Below are 12010 nucleotides of genomic sequence, written 5' to 3'. Positions count from 1 at the left end.
CCCAGTGTCTCTCTCTATATCCCACTGTTCCCAGTGTCTCTCTATACCCCACTGTTCCCAGTGTGTCTCTCTATATCCCACTGTTCCCAGTGTGTTTCTCTATATCCCACTGTTCCCAGTGTCTCTCTCTATATCCCACTGTTCCCAGTGTGTCTCTCTATATCCCACTGTTCCCAGTGTGTCTCTCGAAATCCCACTGTTCCCAGTGTGTCTCTCTATATCTCACTGTTCCCAGTGTGTCTCTCTATATCCCACTGTTCCCAGTGTGTCTCTCTATATCCCACTGTTCCCAGTGTGTCTCTTTATATCCCACTGTTCCCAGTGTGTCTCTCGATATCCCACTGTTCCCAGTGTCTCTCTCTATATCCCACTGTTCCCAGTGTCTCTCTCTATACCCCACTGTTCCCAGTGTGTCTCTCTATATCCCACTGTTCCCAGTGTCTCTCTCTATATCCCACTGTTCCCAGTGTCTCTCTATACCCCACTGTTCCCAGTGTGTCTCTCTATATCCCACTGTTCCCAGTGTGTTTCTCTATATCCCACTGTTCCCAGTGTCTCTCTCTATATCCCACTGTTCCCAGTGTCTCTCTCTATATCCCACTGTTCCCAGTGTGTCTCTCTATATCCTACTGTTCCCAGTGTGTCTCTCTATATCTCACTGTTCCCATTGTGTCTCTCTTTACCCCACTGTTCCCAGTGTGTCTCTATATCTCACTGTTCCCAGTGTGTCTCTCTATATCCCACTGTTCCCAGTGTGTCTCTCTGTATCCCACTGTTCCCAGTGTGTCTCTCGATATCCCACTGTTCCCACTGTCTCTCTCTATATCCCACGGTTCCCAGTGTCTCTCTATACCCCACTGTTCCCAGTGTGTCTCTCTATATCCCACTGTTCCCAGTGTCTCTCTCTATATCCCACTGTTCCCAGTGTGTCTCTCCATATCCCACTGTTCCCAGTGTGTCTCTCTATATCCCACTGTTCCCAGTGTGTCTCTCTATATCCCACTGTTCCCAGTGTGTCTCTCTATATCCCACTGTTCCCAGTGTGTCTCTCTATCCCACTGTTCCCAGTTTGTCTCTCTATATCCCACTGTTCCCAATGTGTCTCTCTATATCCCACTGTTCCCAGTGTGTGTCTCTATATCCCACTGTTCTCAGTGTGTCTCTTAATATCCCACTGTTCCCAGTGTGTCACTCTATATCCCACTGTTCCCTGTGTGTCTCTCTATATCTCACTGTTCCCAGTGTCTCTCTCTATATCCCACTGTTCCCAGTGTCTCTCTCTATATCCCACTGTTCCCAGTGTGTCTCTCTATATCCCACTGTTCCCAGTGTCTCTCTCTATATCCCACTGTTCCCAGTGTCTCTCTATATCCCACTGTTCCCAGTGTGTCTCTCTATATCCCACTGTTCCCAGTGTCTCTCTGTATATCCCACTGTTCCCAGTGTGTCTCTCTATATCCCACTGTTCCCAGTGTCTCTCTCTATATCCCACTGTTCCCAGTGTGTCTCTCCATATCCCACTGTTCCCAGTGTGTCTCTCTATATCCCACTGTTCCCAGTGTGTCTCTCTATATCCCACTGTTCCCAGTGTGTCTCTCTATATCCCACTGTTCCCAGTGTCTCTCTCTATATCCCACTGTTCCCAGTGTCTCTCTCTATATCCCACTGTTCCCAGTGTCTCTCTATACCCCACTGTTCCCAGTGTGTCCCTCTATATCCCACTGTTCCCAGTGTCTCTCTCTATATCCCACTGTTCCCAGTGTGTCTCTCTATATCCCACTGTTCCCAGTGCGTCTCTCTATATCCCACTGTTCCCAGTGTGTGTCTCTATATCCCACTGTTCCCAGTGTGTGTCTCTATATCCCACTGTTCCCAGTGTGTCTCTCTTTCTCCCACTGTTCCCAGTGTGTCTCTCTATATCCCACTGTTCCCAGTGTGTCTCTCTGTATCACACTGTTCCCAGTGTGTCTCTCTATATCCCACTGTTCCCAGTGTGTCTCTATATCCCACTGTTCCCAGTGTGTGTCTCTATATCCCACTGTTCCCAGTGTGTCTCTCTATATCCCACTGTTCCCAGTGTGTCTCTCTATATCCCACTGTTCCCAGTGTGTCGCTCAAAATCTCACTGTTCCCAGTGTCTCTCTATATCCCACTGTTCCCAGTGTCTCTCTGTATCCCACTGTTCCCAGTGTCTCTCTCTATATCTCACTGTTCCCAGTGTCTCTCTATATCACACTGTTCCCAGTGTGTCTCTCTATATCCCACTGTTCCCAGTGTGTCTCTCTATATCTCACTGTTCCCAGTGTCTCTCTATATCCCACTGTTCCCAGTGTCTCTCTCTATATCCCACTGTTCCCAGTGTCTCTCTATATCCCACTGTTCCCAGTGTCTCTCTCTATATCCCACTGTTCCCAGTGTGTCTCTCTATATCCCATTGTGTCTCTATATCCCACTGTTCCCAGTGTGTCTCTCTATATCCCACTGATCCCAGTGTGTCTCTCTATATCCCACTGTTCCCAGTGTGTCTCTCTATATCATACTGTTGCCAGTGTGTCTCTCTATATCCCACTGTTCCCAGTGTGTCTCTCTATATCCCACTGTTCCCAGTGTGTCTCTCTATATCCCACTGTTCCCAGTGTCTCTCTATATCCCACTGTTCCCAGTGTCTCGCTATATCCCACTGTTCCCAGTGTGTCTCTATATCCCACTGTTCCCAGTGTGTCTCTCTATATCCCACTGTTCCCAGTGTGTGTCTCTATATCCCACTGTTCTCAGTGTGTCTCTCAATATCCCACTGTTCCCAGTGTGTCTCTCTTTACCCCACTGTTCCCAGTGTGTCTCTCTATATCCCACTGTTCCCTGTGTGTCTCTCTATATCTCACTGTTCCCAGTGTCTCTCTCTATATCCCACTGTTCCCAGTGTCTCTCTCTATATCCCACTGTTCCCAGTGTGTCTCTCTATATCCCACTGTTCCCAGTGTCTCTCTCTATATCCCACTGTTCCCAGTGTCTCTCTATATCCCACTGTTCCCAGTGTGTCTCTCTATATCCCACTGTTCCCAGTGTCTCTCTGTATATCCCACTGTTCCCAGTGTGTCTCTCTATATCCCACTGTTCCCAGTGTCTCTCTCTATATCCCACTGTTCCCAGTGTGTCTCTCCATATCCCACTGTTCCCAGTGTGTCTCTCTATATCCCACTGTTCCCAGTGTGTCTCTCTATATCCCACTGTTCCCAGTGTGTCTCTCTATATCCCACTGTTCCCAGTGTCTCTCTCTATATCCCACTGTTCCCAGTGTCTCTCTCTATATCCCACTGTTCCCAGTGTCTCTCTATACCCCACTGTTCCCAGTGTGTCCCTCTATATCCCACTGTTCCCAGTGTCTCTCTCTATATCCCACTGTTCCCAGTGTGTCTCTCTATATCCCACTGTTCCCAGTGCGTCTCTCTATATCCCACTGTTCCCAGTGTGTGTCTCTATATCCCACTGTTCCCAGTGTGTGTCTCTATATCTCACTGTTCCCAGTGTGTCTCTCTTTCTCCCACTGTTCCCAGTGTGTCTCTCTATATCCCACTGTTCCCAGTGTGTCTCTCTGTATCACACTGTTCCCAGTGTGTCTCTCTATATCCCACTGTTCCCAGTGTGTCTCTATATCCCACTGTTCCCAGTGTGTGTCTCTATATCCCACTGTTCCCAGTGTGTCTCTCTATATCCCACTGTTCCCAGTGTGTCTCTCTATATCCCACTGTTCCCAGTGTGTCTCTCAAAATCTCACTGTTCCCAGTGTCTCTCTATATCCCACTGTTCCCAGTGTCTCTCTGTATCCCACTGTTCCCAGTGTCTCTCTCTATATCTCACTGTTCCCAGTGTCTCTCTATATCACACTGTTCCCAGTGTGTCTCTCTATATCCCACTGTTCCCAGTGTGTCTCTCTATATCTCACTGTTCCCAGTGTCTCTCTATATCCCACTGTTCCCAGTGTCTCTCTCTATATCCCACTGTTCCCAGTGTCTCTCTATATCCCACTGTTCCCAGTGTCTCTCTCTATATCCCACTGTTCCCAGTGTGTCTCTCTATATCCCATTGTGTCTCTATATCCCACTGTTCCCAGTGTGTCTCTCTATATCCCACTGATCCCAGTGTGTCTCTCTATATCCCACTGTTCCCAGTGTGTCTCTCTATATCATACTGTTGCCAGTGTGTCTCTCTATATCCCACTGTTCCCAGTGTATCTCTCTATATCCCACTGTTCCCAGTGTGTCTCTCTATATCCCACTGTTCCCAGTGTCTCTCTATATCCCACTGTTCCCAGTGTCTCGCTATATCCCACTGTTCCCAGTGTCTCTCTATATCCCACTTTTCCCAGTGTGTCTCTCTATATCACACTGTTCCCAGTTTCTCTCTATATCCCACTTTTCCCAGTGTGTCTCTCTATATCCCACTGTTCCCAGTGCGTCTCTCTATATCCCACTGTTCCCAGTGTGTGTTTCTATATCCCACTGTTCCCAGTGTGTGTCTCTATATCCCACTGTTCCCAGTGTGTCTCTCTATATCCCACTGTTCCCAGTGTGTCTCTATATCCCACTGTTCCCAGTGTGTGTCTCTATATCCCACTGTTCCCAGTGTGTCTCTCCATATCCCACTGTTCCCAGTGTCTCTCTCTATATCCCACTGTTCCCAGTGTGTCTCTCTATATCCCATTGTGTCTCTATATCCCACTGTTCCCAGTGTGTCTCTCTATATCCCACTGTTCCCAGTGTGTCTCTCTATATCCCACTGTTCCCAGTGTGTCTCTCTATATCATACTGTTCCCAGTGTGTCTCTCTATATCCCACTGTTCCCAGTGTGTCTCTCTATATCCCACTGTTCCCAGTGTGTCTCTCTATATCCCACTGTTCCCAGTGTCTCTCTCTATATCCCACTGTTCCCAGTGTGTCTCTATATCCCACTGTTCCCAGTATGTGTCTCTATATCCCACTGTTCCCAGTGTGTCTCTCTATATCCCACTGTTTCCCAGTGTCTCTCTATATCCCACTGTTCCCAGTTTGTCTCTCTATATCCCACTGTTCCCAGTGTGTCTCTCTATATCCCACTGTTCCCAGTGTCTCTCTCTATATCCCACTGTTCCCAGTGTGTCTCTCTATATCCCACTGTTCCCAGTGTCTCTCTATATCCCACTGTTCCCAGTGTGTCTCTCTATATCCCACTGTTCCCAGTGTCTCTCTCTATATCCCACTGTTCCCAGTGCGTCTCTCTATATCCCACTGTTCCCAGTGTCTCTCTCTATATCCCACTGTTCCCAGTGCGTCTCTCTATATCCCACTGTTCCCAGTGTGTGCCTCTATATCCCACTGTTCCCAGTGTGTCTCTCTATATCCCACTGTTCCCAGTGTGTCTCTCTATATCCCACTGTTCCCAGTGTGTCTCTCTATATCCCACTGTTCCCAGTGCGTCTCTCTATATCCCACTGTTCCCAGTGTCTCTCTCTATATCCCACTGTTCCCAGTGTGTCTCTCTATATCCCACTGTTCCCAGTGTGTCTCTCTATATCCCACTGTTCCCAGTGTGTCTCTCTATATCCTACTGTTCCCAGTGTGTCTCTCTATATCCCACTGTTCCCAGTGTCTCTCCCTATATCCCACTATTCCCAGTGTGTCTCTATATCCCACTGTTCCCAGTGTGTGTCTCTATATCCCACTGTTCCCAATGTGTCTCTCTATATCCCACTGTTTCCCAGTGTCTCTCTATATCCCACTGTTCCCAGTGTGTCTCTCTATATCCCAGTGTTCCCAGTGTGTCTCTATATCCCACTGTTCCCAGTGTGTCTCTCTATATCCCACTGTTCCCAGTGTGTCTCTATATATTCCACTGTTCCCAGTGTCTCTCTATATCCCGCTGTTCCCAGTGTGTCTCTCTATATCCCACTGTTCCCAGTGTGTCTCTCTATATCCCACTGTTCCCAGTGTGTCTCTCTATATCCCACTGTTCCCAGTGTGTCTCTCTATATCCCACTGTTCCCAGTGTGTCTCTCTATATCCCACTGTTCCCAGTGTGTCTCTCTATATCCCACTGTTCCCAGTGTGTCTCTCTATATCCCACTGTTCCCAGTGTGTCTCTCTATATCGCACTGTTCCCAGTGTGTCTCTCTACATCCCACTGTTCCCAGTGTGTCTCTCTATCTCCCACTGTTCCCAGTGTGTCTCTCTATATCCCACTGTTCCCAGTGTGTCTCTCTATATCCCACTGTTCCCAGTCTGTCTCTCTATATCCCACTGTTCCCAGTTTGTCTCTCTATATCCCACTGTTCCCAGTGTGTCTCTCTATATCTCACTGTTCCCTGTGTGTCTCTCTATATCCCACTGTTCCCAGTGTGTCTGTCTATATCTCACTGTTCCCTGTGTGTCTCTCTATATCCCACTGTTCCCAGTGTGTCTCTCTATATCTCACTGTTCCCAGTGTGTCTCTCTATATCTCACTGTTCCCTGTGTGTCTCTCTATATCCCACTGTTCCCAGTGTGTCTCTCTATATCTCACTGTTCCCTGTGTGTCTCTCTATATCCCACTGTTCCCAGTGTGTCTCTCTATATCCCACTGTTCCCAGTGTGTCTCTCTATATCCCACTGTTCCCAGTGTGTCTCTCTATATCTCACTGTTCCCTGTGTGTCTCTCTATATCCCACTGTTCCCAGTGTGTCTCTATATCCCACTGTTCCCAGTGTGTCTCTCTATATCCCACTGTTCCCGGTGTCTCTCCATATCTCACTGTTCCCAGTGTGTCTCTCTATATCCCACTGTTCCCAGTGTGTCTCTCTATATCCCACTGTTCCCAGTGTGTCTCTCTATATCCCACTGTTCCCAGTGTGTCTCTCTATATCCCACTGTTCCCAGTGTGTCTCTCTATACCCCACTGTTCCCAGTGTGTCTCTCTATATCCCACTGTTTCCCAGTGTGTCTCTCTATATCCCACTGTTCCCAGTGTGTCTCTCTATATCCCACTGTTCCCAGTGTGTGTCTCTGTATCCCACTGTTCCCAGTGTGTCTCTCTACATCCCACTGTTCCCAGTGTGTCTCTCTATATCCCACTGTTCCCAGTGTGTCTCTCTATATCCCACTGTTCCCAGTGTGTCTCTCTATATCCCACTGTTCCCAGTGTCTCTCTATATCCCACTGTTCCCAGTGTCTCGCTATATCCCACTGTTCCCAGTGTCTCTCTATATCCCACTTTTCCCAGTGTGTCTCTCTATATCACACTGTTCCCAGTTTCTCTCCATATCCCACTTTTCCCAGTGTGTCTCTCTATATCCCACTGTTCCCAGTGTCTCTCCATATCCCACTGTTCCCAGTGTGTCTCTCTATATCCCACTGTTCCCAGTGTGTCTCTCTATATCCCACTGTTCTCAGTGTGTCTCTCTATATCCCACTGTTCCCAGTGTCTCTCCATATCCCACTGTTCCCAGTGTGTCTCTCTACATCCCACTGTTCCCAGTGTGTCTCTCTATATCCCACTGTTCCCACTGTGTCTCTATATCACACTGTTCCCAGTGTGTCTCTCTATATCCCACTGTTCCCAGTGTGTCTCTCTATATCCCACTGTTCCCAGTGTGTCTCTATATCCCACTGTTCCCAGTGTGTGTCTCTCTATATATCCCACTGTTCCCAGTGTGTCTCTATATCCCACTGTTCCCAGTGTGTCTCTCTATATCCCACTGTTCCCAGTGTGTGTCTAGATCCCCCTGTTCCCAGTGTGTCTCTCTATATCCCACTGCTTCCAGTGTGCCTCTCTATATCCCACTGTTCCCAGTGTGTCTCTCTATATCCCACTGTTCCCAGTGTGTCTCTCTATCCCACTGTTCCCAGTTTGTCTCTCTATATCCCACTGTTCCCAATGTGTCTCTCTATATCCCACTGTTCCCAGTGTGTGTCTCTATATCCCACTGTTCTCAGTGTGTCTCTCAATATCCCACTGTTCCCAGTGTGTCTCTCTTTACCCCACTGTTCCCAGTGTGTCTCTCTATATCCCACTGTTCCCTGTGTGTCTCTCTATATCTCACTGTTCCCAGTGTCTCTCTCTATATCCCACTGTTCCCAGTGTGTCTCTCTATATCCCACTGTTCCCAGTGTCTCTCTCTATATCCCACTGTTCCCAGTGTCTCTCTGTATCCCACTGTACCCAGTGTGTCTCTCTATATCCCACTGCTCCCAGTGTCTCTCTGTATATCCCACTGTTCCCAGTGTGTCTCTCTATATCCCACTGTTCCCAGTGTGTCTCTCTATATCCCACTTTTCCCAGTGTGTCTCTCTATATCCCACTGTTCCCAGTGTGTCTCTCTATACCCCACTGTTCCCAGTGTGTCTCTCTATATCCCACTGTTCCCAGTGTGTCTCTCTACATCCCACTGTTCCCAGTGTGTCTCTCTATCTCCCACTGTTCCCAGTGTGTCTCTCTATATCCCACTGTTCCCAGTGTGTCTCTCTATATCCCACTGTTCCCAGTCTGTCTCTCTATATCCCACTGTTCCCAGTTTGTCTCTCTATATCCCACTGTTCCCAGTGTGTCTCTCTATATCTCACTGTTCCCTGTGTGTCTCTCTATATCCCACTGTTCCCAGTGTGTCTCTCTATATCTCACTGTTCCCAGTGTGTCTCTCTATATCTCACTGTTCCCTGTGTGTCTCTCTATATCCCACTGTTCCCAGTGTGTCTCTCAATATCCCACTGTTCCCAGTGTGTCTCTCTATATCCCACTTTTCCCAGTGTGTCTCTCTATATCCCACTGTTCCCAGTGTGTCTCTCTATACCCCACTGTTCCCAGTGTGTCTCTCTATATCCCACTGTTCCCAGTGTGTCTCTCTATATCCCACTGTTCCCAGTGTCTCTCTATATCCCACTGTTCCCAGTGTGTCTCTCTATATCCCACTGTTCCCAGTGTGTGTCTCTATATCCCACTGTTCTCAGTGTGTCTCTCAGTATCCCACTGTTCCCAGTGTGTCTCTCTTTACCCCACTGTTCCCAGTGTGTCTCTCTATATCCCACTGTTCCCTGCGTGTCTCTCTATATCTCACTGTTCCCAGTGTCTCTCTCTATATCCCACTGTTCCCAGTGTGTCTCTCTATATCCCACTGTTCCCAGTGTGTCTCTCCATATCCCACTGTTCCCAGTGTCTCTCTGTATATCCCACTGTTCCCAGTGTGTCTCTCTATATCCCACTGTTCCCAGTGTGTCTCTCTATATCCCACTGTTCCCAGTGTCTCTCTATATCCCACTGTTCCCAGTGTGTCTCTCTATATCCCACTGCTCCCAGTGTGTCTCTCTATATCCCACTGCTCCCAGTGTGTCTCTCTATATCCCACTGTTCCCAGTGTGTCTCTCTATATCCCACTTTTCCCAGTGTGTCTCTCTATATCCCACTGTTCCCAGTGTGTCTCTCTATATCCCACTGTTCCCAGTGTGTCTCTCTTTATCCCACTGTTCCCAGTGTGTCTCTCTATATCCCACTGTTCCCAGTGTCTCGCTATATCCCACTGTTCCCAGTGTGTGTCTCTATATCCCACTGTTCCCAGTGTGTCTCTCTATATCCCACTGTTCCCAGTGTCTCGCTATATCCCACTGTTCCCAGTGTGTCTCTCTATATCCCACTGTTCCCAGTGTGTCTCTCTATATCCCACTGTTCCCAGTGTGTCTCTCTATATCCCACTGTTCCCAGTGTGTCTCTCTATATCCCACTGTTCCCAGTGTCTCTCTCTATATCCCACTGTTCCCAGTGTGTCTCTCTATATCCCACTGTTCCCAGTGCATCTCTCTATATCCCACTGTTCCCAGTGTGTGCCTCTATATCCCACTGTTCCCAGTTTGTCTCTCTATATCCCACTGTTCCCAGTGTGTCTCTCTATATCCCACTGTTCCCAGTGTCTCTCTCTATATCCCACTGTTCCCAGTGTGTCTCTCTATATCCCACTGTTCCCAGTGCGTCTCTCTATATCCCACTGTTCCCAGTGTGTGCCTCTATATCCCACTGTTCCCAGTGTGTCTCTCTATATCCCACTGTTCCCAGTGTGTCTCTCTATATCCCACTGTTCCCAGTGTGTCTCTCCATATCCCACTGTTCCCAGTGTCTCTCTCTATATCCCACTGTTCGCACTGTGTCTCTCGAAATCCCACTGTGTCTCTATATCCCACTGTTCCCAGTGTGTCTCTCTATATCCCACTGTTCCCAGTGTGTCTTTCTATATCCCACTGTTCCCAGTGTGTCTCTCTATATCCTACTGTTCCCAGTGTGTCTCTCTATATCCCACTGTTCCCAGTGTCTCTCTCTATATCCCACTATTCCCAGTGTGTCTCTATATCCCACTGTTCCCAGTGTGTCTCTATATCCCACTGTTCCCAGTGTGTGTCTCTCTATATATCCCACTGATCCCAGTGTGTCTCTATATCCCACTGTTCCCAGTGTGTCTCTCTATATCCCACTGTTCCCAGTGTGTGTCTAGATCCCTCTGTTCCCAGTGTGTCTCTCTATATCCCACTGCTTCCAGTGTGTCTCTCTATATCCCACTGTTCCCAGTGTGTCTCTCTATATCCCAATGTTCCCAGTGTGTCTCTCTATCCCACTGTTCCCAGTTTGTCTCTCTATATCCCACTGTGTCTTTCTATATCCCACTGTTCCCAGTGTGTGTCTCTATATCCCACTGTTCTCAGTGTGTCTCTCAATATCCCACTGTTCCCAGTGTGTCTCTCTATATCCCACTGTTCCCTGTGTGTCTCTCTATATCTCACTGTTCCCAGTGTCTCTCTCTATATCCCACTGTTCCCAGTGTGTCTCTCTATATCCCACTGTTCCCAGTGTCTCTCTCTATATCCCACTGTTCCCAGTGTCTTTCTATATCCCACTGTTCCCAGTGTGTCTCTCTATATCCCACTGTTCCCAGTGTCTCTCTGTGTATCCCACTGTTCCCAGTGTGTCTCTCTATATCCCACTGTTCCCAGTGTGTCTCTCTATATCCCACTGTTCCCAGTGTCTCTCTATATCCCACTGTTCCCAGTGTGTCTCTCAATATCCCACTGCTCCCAGTGTGTCTCTCTATATCCCACTGTTCCCAGTGTGTCTCTCTATATCCCACTGTTCCCAGTGTGTCTCTCTATATCCCACTTTTCCCAGTGTGTCTCTCTATATCCCACTGTTCCCAGTGTGTCTCTCTATATCCCACTGTTCCCAGTGTGTCTCTCTATATCCCACTGTTCCCAGTGTGTCTCTCTATATCCCACTGTTCCCAGTGTCTCTCGATATCTCACTGTTCCCAGTGTGTCTCTCTATATCCCACTGTTCCCAGTGTGTCTCTCTATATCCCACTGTTCCCAGTGTGTCTCTCTATATCCCACTGTTCCCAGTTTGTCTCTCTATATCCCACTGTTCCCAGTGTGTCTCTCTATATCTCACTGTTCCCAGTGTGTCTCTCTATATCCCACTGTTCCCAGTGTGTCTCTCTATATCCCACTGTTGCCAGTGTGTCTCTCTATATCCCACTGTTCCCAGTGTCTCTCTATATCCCACTGTTCCCAGTGTGTCTCTCTATATCCTACTGTTCCCAGTGTGTCTCTCTATATCCCACTGTTCCCAGTGTGTCTCTCTATATCCCACTGTTCCCAGTGTGTCTCTCTATATCCCACTGTTCCCATTGTGTCTCTCTATATCCCACTGTTCCCAGTGTGTCTCTATATCCCACTGTTCCCAGTGTGTCTCTCTATATCACACTGTTCCCAGTGTGTCTCTCTATATCCCACTTTTCCCAGTGTGTCTCTCTATATCCCACTGTTCCCAGTGTGTCCCTCTATATCCCACTGTTCCCAGTGTGTCTCAATATCCCACTGTTCCAGTGTGTCTCTCTATATCCCACTGTTCCCAGTGTGTCTCTATATCCCACTGTTCCCAGTGTGTCTCTCTATATCCCACTGTTCCCAGTGTGTCTCTATATCCCACTGTTCCCAGTGTGTGTCTCTCTATATATCCCACTGTTCCC

Source organism: Somniosus microcephalus, chromosome 3, assembly GCF_052327205.1.
Source record: "Somniosus microcephalus isolate GS21.2 chromosome 3, FLI_Smic_1.0, whole genome shotgun sequence".
Taxonomy (NCBI): domain Eukaryota; kingdom Metazoa; phylum Chordata; class Chondrichthyes; order Squaliformes; family Somniosidae; genus Somniosus; species Somniosus microcephalus.
Note: the sequence above shows the minus strand (reverse complement) of the source record.